Source organism: Bos taurus, chromosome 6 (assembly GCF_002263795.3).
Source record: "Bos taurus isolate L1 Dominette 01449 registration number 42190680 breed Hereford chromosome 6, ARS-UCD2.0, whole genome shotgun sequence".
NCBI lineage: Eukaryota > Metazoa > Chordata > Mammalia > Artiodactyla > Bovidae > Bos > Bos taurus.
Window position 1 is genome coordinate 13,206,982 of NC_037333.1, and position 13,553 is coordinate 13,220,534.

At 39.9% G+C, this 13,553-nt stretch overlaps 1 protein-coding gene across 14 annotated transcripts in view; it reads right to left on the reverse strand.

Annotated features, from left to right (window-relative positions):
- Positions 1-12,928, reverse strand: part of ALPK1 (alpha kinase 1) — a 123,738-nt gene extending 110,810 nt beyond the window's left edge. For 9 of the 14 annotated variants that reach the window (XM_059887695.1, XM_059887697.1, XM_059887694.1 and 6 more), the window contains exons 1-2: positions 12,765-12,928; positions 10,783-10,870 (exon numbers count right to left, since the gene is read on the reverse strand). The gene's annotated coding sequence lies outside the window, so the exon portion shown is untranslated. The remainder of the gene's footprint in view (positions 1-10,782; positions 10,871-12,764) is intronic. The other 5 variants (XM_005207667.5, XM_010805922.4, XM_059887696.1 and 2 more) reach the window with 1 other exon arrangement.
- Positions 12,929-13,553: the final 625 nt, after the last annotated feature.

Consider the following 13,553-nt stretch of genomic DNA (forward strand, 5'->3'; position numbering starts at 1 on the left):
AGCTCTGCAAGCAATGGAGCATAGTTTCTGCCCTTAAGCACTTGCCCTTGGTGTCCTGGAGGAGCATCCCACAGCACTCGGTTGTTTTTGACTCTGTGGCAGAGCTTGGTCCAAGGCTGTGCCATACATCGGTTACTTAATCATCTCCCAAGAGACTGTGAGTCCTGAGAGTGGCCAGTGTCTCCCTGCTTCTCTTTTGAATCTCCAGCACGCAGCTGGAGCTCGCTCTGTGACGAACACGCAGGGGAAGCTCAGTGCAGGTTTGTGAATAGATGAATGAATGAATGGACGAAGGCTGTTCTCCCCATCTTTAGTGAATTCTTCAGTTTTTGAGTTTTATAGTGCCACCTCTCTAAAACCTTTCTTGACTCTTACCTGGCGTAAGTAATTGCCGTCACAGTTTTTTGTTCATATAAGTTAGTTGTATATGCTCCAGCCTCCTTTCAGGTCATACTCGCTGAAAGGCAGCCTGGGAGAGTGAAGAGGGCATGAGCTGGAGGTAGACAACCCTGAGCTTGTAGTCCTGCCACTCACTCTTCCTGTCACCTTCGATGGGTAACTCAGCTCATTTTTAATTTTAAAAAATTGAAGTATAGTTGATTTACAATATTGTGCCAATTTCTGCTGTTTAGTAAAGTGACTGAGTTAGGCAATATATTCTTTTTTTTCATATTGTTTTCCATTATGGTTTATCACAAGGTATTAAACACAGTTCCCTGTGCTACACCATAGGACCTTATTGTTAAATTATGTCATTTTTTTATCTATTGGCTGTGTCACACAGCTTACAGGGGATCTTACTTTCCTGGCCAGGGATTGAACCTGTGCCCTCATCAGTGAAAGCAGAGTCCTAACCACTGGACTGCCAGTGAATGCCCCAATTATTCTATTTCATCATCTGCTTTTCTAAAATGAACATCCCCCCCCCCAAATGAGGCTAACACCACTTCCCCATAGGTTTAATGCAAAGATTAAAAGAGAAAGCGAGGAATTTTCCTGGCAGTCCAGGGGTTAAGGCTCTGTGGTTCCACTGCAGGGAGCGCAGCTTCTGGCCCTGGTTGGGTAACTAAGATCCTGCACTGCTTATGACACATTCGAGATTTGCATGAACTTTTAGTATTTATTCCCTTTCCCCGAGGGTGAAAGTGAAAGTGAAAGTCACTCAGTCGTGTCATTTCCTTTGTGACCCCATGGACTGTACAGTCCATGGAATTCTCCAGACCATATCCAATTTAAATCTAGGTTTCCAGGGCTTCAACAACTACAGAGACTCAGTAATATTTCCTGAGTAAATAAATGAATTCCAGAGTTGTCTTTGGTCAAAAGTGATATAAATACATATTTTAACAGACTTTTAAACTAATACAATTGCTTGTCATTCCTACTCACTTAGTGTAAATATTGCATCTTAATACTCTGACATGGCTCAGATAAAATTTTTCTCATTTTTATGATTATAGTATCCAAAGTATACAGAGGTCACACAATTTGAAGCATAAATATTTTCTAATCTTTTGGGGATACTTCCATTTATTTATTTTCTTTCATGTAGTCATTGTAAAGTATGCCTGTGAAGTGTTTCCATAAAATGAACTAGTGTTTATATTTTAATGGAATAACTATATTATAATGTTAAGTAAGAAAAAATAGAATATAAATTAGTTCATACCACATGATAGCAATTATATTTTAAAAAGTCACTGAGGATCAATGATTTTTTTCCCAGAAATAGCAAAAATACACCCTAAAATTCATACAAAATCTCAAGGGACCCTAAATAATCAAAACAATCTTTAAAAAGAAGAATAAAACTGGGGGGCTGCCATTTTTAGAAAAATTGGACTACATCAAAATTTAAAAACTTTTGTGCATCAAAGGACACAGTAAACAGAGTGAAAAGGAAACCCATGGAATGGTGCTACTGCTGCTGCTGCTGCTAAGTCGCTTCAGTCGTGTCCGACTCTGTGTGACCCGAGATGGCAGCCCACCAGGCTCCCCCTTCCCTGGGATTCTCCAAGCAAGAACACTGGAGTGGGTTGCCATTTCCTTCTCCAATGCATGAAAGTGAAGAGTGAAAGTGAAGTCGCTCAGTCGTGTCCGACTCTTATCGACCCCATGGACTGCAGCCTACCAGGCTCCTCCGTCCATGGGATTTTCCAGGCAAGAGTACTGGAGTGGGGTGCCATTGCCTTCTCCATGGAATGGGGCAGGCATTTGCAAATCATATAGCTGATAAGGAGTTTATATCCACTACCCAACAACACAAACAATCCAATTGAAAAATTAGTCAAGGGACTTCAACATTTCTCCGAAGAAGATGTACAAATGGCCAACGAGCATAGGAAAAGAGAAGCTCAATAAGCATAGGAAAAGAGAAGCTCCCTGTTACTAACCATTAAGGAAATGAATAAGCTCACCAGTACTAACCATAAAGGAATGAATATTAAAATTGAAATGAGATGCTGCCTCACACCCATTAGAATGGCTACTATGAAAAAAAAAAAACAGGAACAGAAAAAGTGTTGGCCATGATGTGGAGAAGTTGGAACCTTAGCACACTGTTGGTGGGAATACAAAATGGTATAGCTGCTATGGCAAACAGCATGATGGTTCTTCAAAAAAATTAAAATGTAGAAAAATCATATGATCCAGCAATTCCACTTCCAAGTACATACCCAAAATAACTGAAAGCAGAGACTTGAAGAGATATCCGTGCACCATGTTAATAACAGCACTATTCACAATAGCCAAAAAAGATGTAAGCAACCTATATGTTCATTGATAGACAAATAGATATGAGAAATGTGGTATACACATATGATGGAATACTATTCAGCCTTAAAAGGGAAATTCTGATAACGGCTACAATAAGATAAACTTGAGAACATCATACTAAGTGAAATAAGCAAGTCACAAGAGAACAATTCTACTCACACAAGGTACCTAGAGTTGTCAAATTCATAGAGACAGAAAGTAGAATGATGCTTGCCAGGGCTGGGTGGAGGGGAGAATGAAAAGTGATTGTTTGACTGTACAAGGTGAAAAGAATTCAGTGGATGGATGGGAATAACGGTAGCACAACAAGGTGAATGTAAATTAATACCACTTAAATGTGTACATTAAAAATAGTTATAAAAGTAAACTTGATGTGCATTTTACCACAATTCATGCAAACAATTTAAAAATAGTCAGTAGGCCAGGAACCCAACCTGGCTCTCTGTGATGACCCAGAGGGGTGGGATGGGTGGAAGTGCAGGGGGCTAAGGAGAGAAGGGATATACATATAATTATGACTGATTCACACTGCTGTACAAAATTGTAAAGGAATTTTCCCACCAATTAAAAAATAAGGGAAACATAAAAAATTAATCAGAAGGAAATACACCAACATATTGAGCTTTTGCCTCTAAAGTCATACTTTTTGATTATTTTCCTCTTTTCATATTTTCTACAGTGACTATATAGAGTTATAGCACTAGGAAAAAAAGAATTCAAAAGTTTCATATGAAAACTTACCCCAAATCTGTGTTTATTAGATTTCAATCCATTTCTGGTTTAGAAGAACCTCCTAGTTAAAAAAAATTTTTAAACGCAGAGGCCTTTGAACAAACACAGTAAGAAATAGTCTCTAAGTTTTTATTTCCTGCATTGTGTCATAGGTATTGCTGCATGCTTGCTATCTGAAACATCCAGATAAGTGGACAGAGGAAACTCATGTTCCTTTGTCCCCCAAGAGAGTGGAGAAGTTACAATTGGTCATCACTCTTCCTCGCTTTCGATTACACAGGAAGACAACTATTACTCCAATCAGACTTTTGTTCCATCACTCTACTGAAAATGCCTTGATCAAAGTCACTGATAAACTCTATATACCTAAGTCCAGTGGTCCATTCTCATTCCTCATCTTAGTCAACACACCAACAGCATGTGATGCAGACCCTGCCTCCTCTACCGCCCTCCAGGACACCAGTCTTTTGTCTTTCCTCCATCATTACGGGTCACTCCTTCATGGCCTTTTGACTGGTTCTCTTCCTCTCCTAAATCCCATCCGGTTGGACTGTGCAAAGGCTCAGTCTCTGGTCCTCTTGCTTTCTCCATCTAAATCCACTCCTTGGTGATTTCATTTAGTTTATGGTTTTAAATAACATATGCTTCCCTGGTGGCTCAGATGGAAAATCTGCCTGCAATGCAGGAGACATGGGTTTGATCCCCGTGTGGGGAAGATCCCCTGGAGAAGGGAATGCCTACCCGCTCCAGTATCCTTGCCTGGAGAATTCCACGGACAGAGGAGCCTGGTGGGCTACAGTCCATGAGGTCACAAAGAGTTGGACACGACTGAGTGATTAATACTTTAAATAACATGTATTGGTTGAAAATCATCTATTTCCTCTCTCCCATTCAAACTTCTCTCTTGAACTTTACAGAAGCATATTTTCAATTGTTTGTTTTATTATGTGCATTTGGATATTCAATAAGCATCACATTTTCAAAAATGTCCACATTGAAATCCTGATCTGCCTCAGCTAATGACTCCCCATTTCCAGGAAAGTGAAATGAAAGGCCAGCTCTTAGAGGAACTGTGTGTTCAGAAGAGGCTGAGTGGAAGCAGATGGGGTGATTGGAAGGGATACATCTTTGGAGAAAATTTGGCCAGGGGAACTCCTTGGTTCCCTCATGTCCACTGAGTCTTTTTCTTTGTATGTGTGCAGCTTCAGTCTAAGAAGTTTTTCCTCTGACAACTGTGACTTGTGGGAATTATGGTGTTAAGATGCTGTGGAACTTCTGAAATCTGTTGCATAATAAGCAATGCTTTTCTTTCACTCTAACTTCCCTTTTCACACATGGTGGCTACTAGCTTGCAAATGAGAGTTATTACCAGCCTACCAGATGCTTCCCAGAAGCCATGATCAAGAAGTATTTAGATCATAAACGATTTTAAGGTTGTACCACAGTTATTTCTGAAATATTTTTTAAGACTCTAGAATTTTGAAACATTTTATTATTGTGAGAGCAAAACAGTGTTACTGTAAAAAGTTTGGAGAAAAAATATGGTAAAAAAGAAAAGAAGAATTACCCATGGTCACACTAAGAAATAAGCATTGTAGTTTGATAGCATTATTTCTATGCATAGTTATAATATTTATGATGAAGTTTTAAAAACTGTAAGTTCCCAAAATTTAAGTATTCTTTGACCATAATCAAGCAGTCTGATATTTGTCTCTCAACTGTGATGCCTAGATACATTCAGAAGTGATTTAACTAAACATTGTAACTCCGTACATATTTCGGTGGCGCTTCTTTCACTCATGCTGCTGCTGCTGCTGCTGTCGCTTCAGTCGTGTCCGACTCTGTGCGACCCCATAGACGGCAGCCCACCAGGCTCCCCCGTCCCTGGGATTCTCCAGGCAAGAACACTGGAGTGGGTTGCCATTTCCTTCTCCAGTGCATGAAAGTGAAAAGTGAAAGTGAAGTTGCTCAGTCGTGTCTGACTCTTAGTGACCCCATGGACTGCAGCCCACCAGTCTCCTCCACCCATGGGATTCTCCAAGCAAGAGTACTGGAGCGGCTTGCCGTTGCCTTCCTCTGTTTCACTCATATCCTATGGTTAACTTGGGGGCAGTTTCTGCATGTGTTATCTCTTGTTTCTCTGTCAGCCTTACTTCAGAACTAGACTTCTCACCACTTTGCCTGCCCCCACATCCCACCTAACACAGATGACTAATCCCAACCCTCAGTAGTAACTGTTAACTTTTATCAAAGTGTTCCTAAGAAAAGATCTCTCCTACTGCATATGTGGCAGGCATGTTCACTTAATAGCAGGACGCAGGAGCCTGGGGTAAGGCCAGAACCTCCTTTGGAGTTACTTGTTCAAGTCAGGAAGGCAAGTGAAGGACAGACACAGTTGCAGGTACCGGGGAAGGTCTGGTTTGGCACGTGTGTCATCTTACTCAGAAGGGATATCGAGAGACAATTGGCAGAGTTCTAGTAAATAGTTGGAATTCGAGGTAGAGGAAGGGTATTGCACGAGGCAGAGTAATGAAGTGATGTTAACAGCATAGCAAAGAGGTGGCAATAATAATTATTACCATTTATTAAGTAAATATGATGAATAATAGTACCTGTCTCACAAACTGTAGTGAGTATTAAATAAAATAAATGTATATAAGCCTTGTAGCAATAAGACTGACATACAGCAGTCTCCCTGTATCCACAGGAGATTGTTTCTAAGACACCCCAGTGGATGCCTGAAACCATGGATAGAATTGATGGGATAAAATTTATATGTTAAAGGAAGACAAGAAAAGTTAAGCATAAAATTCTCTCTCCATTTGGGCCTTCTCCCTCCCCGTTTAGTGTGCAATGTTCACCTGCATTATAAAGGCCCCCCTGTCCATGGGATTCTCAGGATTCTCCAGGCAAGAATACTTGAATGGGTTGTTATGCCCTCCTCCAGGGGGCATGAAGGGATGCCCCCTGGAGGCATCCATTCGATCCCACCCCAGGGATCGAATCTGCATCTCTTATGTCTCCTGCGTTGGCAGGCAGGTTCTTTATCACTAGAGCCACCTGGGAAGCCCAATACATTAACCAGACCTCAAAGGTGGGAATGCAAAGATCAAGTTTTTCCTTTTTTCAATGCTAACAATGTTTTCTTCTTAACTTTATTGTGAATTCAATTTTGGTTGACAGTAGCATATCCTATATATACCCTACATACATATCTAAGACAAAGTTTAATTTATAAATTAGGCACAGCAGAAGAATAACAATAATAATAAAAGAGAACAATTGTAACAATATACTATAAAAGAAGTTACACGAATGTGGTCTCTCTCTGTTTCTCTCTCAAAATAACTTTTTGCATAAATTTAATGCCTTTCTATTTTAACTCCATATTAATCACAAACTATGGTCAAAACATTTGCAATTTGATGTGTGGCAGCCAAACTAGCACAAATTTTATTTTCTTTCTTCACAATTTCATGAATAGAAGACTTGTCCTTACAGTAGATCTTAGCAAATTCAGCATACAATTTTTTTTCCTTTCCTTATGAAGTCAAGAACTTTAATCTTTTCACTTAGAGGAAGCACTGTATGGGATCTCTTTGGCATACCTGAATTGCCAGTGTCACTACTCTGGCTCTTCAGGGCCATTATGAAGTAGAACAAGGCTGACTCACTGCTGTGACGGTGCTGGATAACCAAGACGGCCGCTAGGTGACTAACAGTGGGCAACACTCCACAAACACTCAAATCACGAGATTCATGTGCGGGCCAGACAGCGCAGGATTTCATCACGCTACTCAAAAGGGAAGGTAATTTCATATTTTGGGGGCGTCCTGGTGGTGTCAAAGGTAAAGAACTGGTTTGCCAGTGCAGGAGACATAAGAGACATGTGTTCCATCCCTGGGTTGGGAAGAGTCCCCAGGAGGAGATCATGGCAACTCGTTCCAGTGTTCTTGCCTGGAGAATCCCATGGACAGAGGAGCCTGGGAGGTACAGTCCATAACGTTGCAAAGAGTTAGACATGACTGAGGAGAAGGCAATGGCACCCCACTCCAGTACTCTTGCCTGGAAAATCCCATGGACGGAGGAGCCTGGTAGGCTGCAGTCCATGGGGTCGCTAAGGGTTGGACACGACTGAGCGATTTCACTTTCACTTTTCACTTTCATGTATTGGAGAAGAAAATGGCAACCCACTTCAGTGTTCTTGCCTGGAGAATCCCAGGGAAGGGGGAGCCTGGTGGGCTGCCGTCTATGGGGTTGCAGAGTCGGACACGACTGAAGTGACTTAGCAGCAGCAGCAGACATGACTGAAGCAACTTAGCAAGTACCTGGTGGCTCAGTTGTAAAAAATCTGTTGCAGGAGACACACATTTGATCCCTTCCCTCTGAGAAAATTCCGCATGCTGGGGAGCAACTAAGCCCAGGCACCACAACTGTTGAGCCTGTGTTCCAGAGCCTAGGAGCTGCAAATACTGAGCTCATGAGCTGCAGCTACTGAAGCCCACACTCCTAGAGCCGGTGCAAGACAATGCAGTGAGAAGAGTAGCTCCCCCACCCCCAGCAACTAGAGAAAAGCCCGCTCAGCAATGAAGGCCCAGCACAGCTAAAAAGTTTTCTTTTTAGATTAAAAAGAATTAAAAAAATAAAATTTAGGAATTTCTGAAATTTTTTCATTTAATATTTCTGGATCAAGAGTAAATAAACCATGAAAAGCAAAACCATAGATAAGCGGTGGGGGGGGGGGACTACTGCACAGAATATGCTTAATAAATATGCATTAATAAACAATGAATGTGTGCATACTCAGTCATGTCCAACTCTTTTGCGACCCCTGTGGACTGTAAGCCCACCAGGCTTCTCTGTCCATCGGATTTTCCAGGCAAGAATACTGGAGTGGTTTGTCATTTGCTTCTCTAGGGGGTCTTCCTGACCCAGGGATTGAAACTGTATCTCCTACATCTCCTGCACTGTAGATGGATTCTTTATCCCTGAGCCATCCGGGAAGCCTGAATAATAAACATTTATATTATTATTTACAGGGGCTTCCCTGGTGGCTCAGCGGTAAAGAATCGACCTGAAATGCAGGCGATTCAGGAGATACGGGTTCAAATCCCGGGTTGGAAAGATCCCCTGCAGGAGGGCATGGCAACCCACTCCAGTATTCTTGCCTGGAGAATCCCATGGACTGAAGCGCCTGGCGGGCTACAGTCCATGGAGTTGCAAAGGGTCAGACTCGCCTGAAGCAACAGAGCACATATTATTATTTATTAATTTAGCAGCGGTGAACAGATTGAATGTCATTTATGGTGAGTGAGAGACATGTTTCCTTGGTTTATCAGACCTTTAGATACTGCCTGTTTGTGAATTCCTGAACTCTGGGATCTGTTCACTTCATGTTGAATCCTAGCCACACAGTAGTCCCCTCCTCCCAGTCGCTTTCCGTTCATCACACATTAGGAGATCTGGTTCTAATTCTGTCTGTGTCACAAACTAGTTGTGTGAATTTAGGCAAGTCACCTTTCCCTGCTAGACCTCAATTTCCTCACCTTTAAAACTGGGGGAGTTTTAGAGATTATCATGCTAAGTGAAGTAAGTTAGACACAGAAAGATAAAAATCGTATGACATTACTTACATGTGATCTCTAAAAAAAAGATACAAAAGTACTTATTTACGAAACGGAAACAGACTCACAGACTTCCAAAACAAACTTAAAGTTACCAAAGGGGAAAGGCGGAGTGGTGGGGGATAAATTAGGAGATTGGGATTAACATATACACACTAGTATATATAAAACAGATAATCAACAGAGACCCCCTGCATAGCACAGGGAACTCTACTGAATATCTGTAATGACCTCGATGGGAAAAGAATCTGAAAAAGGATACATATACATGTATCTGTATACGTATAATGGAATCACTTTGTTGTACACCTGAGACCAGCACAACATTGTAAATTACACTCTAGCATAAAACAATTTTATGTATTCTTTTAAAAAATCTATTTAAAAATAAAATGTAAAAAAGAATGTTAGGAAAAGAAACAATTTTGAATTAGGAGGGTTTGCTAAGGACTCCATAGTCCTTTCCAACTCTGTGATTCTACAATACTATTTCACATCTCTCAAAATTCAGCAGCAAGTAATAGGATCAGTGTCAGCCTGGTCTGCTAGCATAGCAGCTACATGTTCTCCATGGGACTTAGAATTATTTCCTCCCTAGAATGAATCCCTTAAAATTGCCAATATGACCATTTTAATGGTCACTGGCACATACCATGATATATTAATGGCCCTGGACCTGCAAGATGTTTATCATGTCCTCCCCAAACTCCTACCTTCCAGCCCCAACCCCACCCCAATTTCAGAGTTAATGGTGTCTCAGTGAAACAGGCAGAATGGAGCCATAATCCTTACTCTGAGTAATTCATCCTCTCTATGATTCTTATTTCAAAAACTATTAGCTAGATTCTGCATCTCTTCAATTTTATGACAAGTGGTGAGGGCTGCAGGTCTGATAAAAGTTTGATAAAGCATTTCTTTATCTATCTATATTTTGTACATCTATAATTAGGCAATTCAACAGATCGTGTTAACATTGAAATCTGTCACCAAGGACCAGTGAAATTCAAAGATACTTCACTGGTTCAGAAAATATCCACTTCTCAAACATGATAGGGCAGTATCTCCAAAACTTTCGTCAGTCACATGCCACCTTCACAATCTTTACTATATCTGTGTATTACCTGTAATAGTTTTTATTTAATCATTTTCTTAAAATCAATAGTAAATTTATTTTTACTTAACATCTTCCTGAGCAATAATATCCATGAAATTATAGATTTTAAAAGCTAATTACATTTTCAATGTACCTTGAACTAAGCACAACTCAAAGTTTCAAAGTAGGGATATGTGTCACCTAAAATCGGTGATTTGTATACCATACTTTGGGCAAGTTAAATGAATATGTAACTGATATTTAAGCTGCGATCATCTCTTTCTCTTTTTTCAGCCATAGAAGAAAGATGGCATCAGATAATATTCTTACTTTTAAATCTGTCTGTCCCATAGAACTCTAGAAACAAAGGAAATCACAACATCTTCATTGTGATTTGCAAAGCAACATGGCAAAAATAGATGTCACTGTCAATAAGAAGGTGGCTCAGTGGTAAAGAATCTGCCTGCCAATGCAGGAGATGCAGGAGAAGAGAGTTTCATCCCTGGGTTGAGAAGATCCCTTGGAGGAGGAAATGGCAAACCTCTCCAGTATTCTTACCTGGAAAATTCCATTGACAGAGGAACCTGGTGGGCTACAGTCCATGGAGTCACCAAAGAGTCGGACACAACTTAGCAACTGAGCACGCCTGCGCGTCAGTAACAAAGACCAGAGTATAGAGAGAGGTAGCAAATACAATAAAAAGAAATAGGAATTAGTTTACACCAAAAGTTTGAATGTACAGTCCTGTTAAAGTTCTTCAAGCTAGAGACTTAAAACTCAGGAAATAAAAGCATTTCCAATGAACATTTTATTTTGAAAAGCCATCATTTTCTGAAATAGATTAAAGGACAGGAAAAGCAGTGTATGTGCTATGTTCTGGGAAAAGGGTCAGTGAAATTCTTTTGGAATGGGAGAAGCCATGGAATTTCAGAAATATCTTGAAATGCACACATTTACTCTTAATAAAAATTCCAGCTTCTAAACCCAAGCTTAAATCACACAGCACTTGAAGGGAGACTGTTACAGCTTAACAAGTCAGGTGCACTCATTACACAGTATTATTTTGTGTGGGATTTTATAATGTCCATCATAATTTACATATGGCTTTTTCAACTTCAAAAAATATTTATATATATTTATTGTCTCCCTACTCATGCAAGTAGATGAGTATAAAATTCTGGTGTCTTGCTGGGGGAAGAATTGAAGAATTCATCTCAGGCTCAGAAAGACATTTGCAGTAGAAAGTAAATTATTGCTAGAATAATTCAAAGTCTTTTGTTTCCTTGAGGCTACAGGTTGATAGAATTTGGACAGAAGAGATGCGAAGAGAGACAAATTTTTTTGGATATAAAGCGGATAGAAAGACTTGGTTTGACAATTGTTTAGGTCTGTGTGTCTTCTAAGTGGTAAATTAACCTACACCCACCCCTACCCCAAATAATGCATACCATACAGTCACATAATCTGTTGACAGACCAATCAGCTCCTAGGGGAACACAGCTTCTGTGGTACGACTGCTATTGCTCTTTTTAGTTCGCAGGGAAGAAAGAGGAGAAACAAAAGAATGTGGAGACCGTGCTGAAACACCAGTATAGACTTGTACAGCAAGTCATTCCAAGTGAGGAATTATAAACGTTTATCACAATAAAGTATCAGCCAACCAAAAGTGGATACGGTTTCTCATAAGAGTACTAGCTGCACCAAGTCTAAAGAAGAGGCAGATAGATGCGGACACTACAGAGATGCCATTACGTTGTGACATAAAGTCCCCTCCTTTCTGATCCTGCCTCTTTGCACACTCACCCACCTGCAAATTCCAAACAATTCTAAAGGTTTTTAATCTGTGGCTTTCCAAAGTCATTTGGAGCCTTAATTTTAAATGCTAAAATTGGCATTAAAGAATAATGCTTTTAATGAAAACGCTTTGGAATGAAAAGACTCTTTGGAATACAAATACGAAAGAATTTTAATTTTTCTAGATATTTTCCCTCTACATAATACTTCTTTATATGTAGAATTCCCCTCGGTTCTTCCCAAATGAGAAGAGTAATTCTCCAGCCTTATCTGTTTCCTGGAGAAATTACTGAAGCCATCATAAACGTGATAGCTGCTGTTATCACTGCCTACATACTCCAGCCAAACGTCCCAGGGTTAATTTTTCAAATAAGTAATCCCAACTACTTAATCAAACACCTCAATTCAGTGATAAATGAAGCCAGATTTTCACTAACAGCTCTAGCATGCCTCTGGACTTGAGGACTTTATCATTTAAACCTTAAAAAAAAAAAAAAAACCCGTTTCTTTTCTTCTCTTCCTAATAACCTAACACCACTATAGGTGACCCTTCCCCGCCCCCCACTCCCCCTCCTTTTCTAGGGAGTTTTCAGAAGTGCAAATGTTCTAGAAACTCCAAAGTTATTTAAATGTAGAGAAGACCACCGGATGGAAACAGGATCACAATTTAAGAAAATACTTCCTTAAAAATTATTCTTTTATACCTACGTATACTGCGCTTTTGTCATTAAAAGGCTGATACTCACCATTATCTCGAGGAAGAGGAAATACACTTTAAACCAGCAAATCTAACTCTTAAAAAGTTAATTACAGCACAAGTGCCCTGAAATATACTGTTTTTTATAAACAGCCTCCATTTCAGGAAGTAGGAATTTAAAAGAAAACACGGCCTGTTATTGTCTCAGAGTTTGATTGTGTAATTCAGCTCGGGCACTTTTCAGCAGTTCTGTGCCATAAGACACTCCCCTTTAGGAATTGCTTTAGTGAAAGGTATTCTGGGAGTTGTATTGCTACAGAGAATTTCCTTCGTCTTAAGAAAGTGTAAGAAAACTCCTTATTTGGATTGAGTCAGAATGGAGAGCCAGTCCACTGAGAGAATGTCAGTTAGAAGAAATGAGCATGACATTGTTTTTGATCTATTATCAAAAGAAATTCTTGTTAAGGCTCCAGTCAGTACTCTATTTTAGAATTAGTGTGTACAGCTGAGCTTGTCACAGGGACACCTATATTACCAAGTTTTGGGGGGATTGAAAAATGAGGTTGGAATTTATCTCATAGAAAATCTCGTCGGGCTGCTTGATTTAACAGTGAGGACTGTCTAATTGCATCACATAGTGGACATCATCCTTCAGTACAAATCTGCGCTCCAAATTCTGACAAAAAATAACAAAAGTACATGAAAAGGTTGGTAAATGCTTAACATTTTATTGAAAAAAATATTGATATCAATAACTTTTAATTTTCTCAGTCCTTTTTGAGCCTGCTGGGTTAAAGAAGTATCCTCTCAAGTGAAGGAATAAAAGATTTCATTAGTA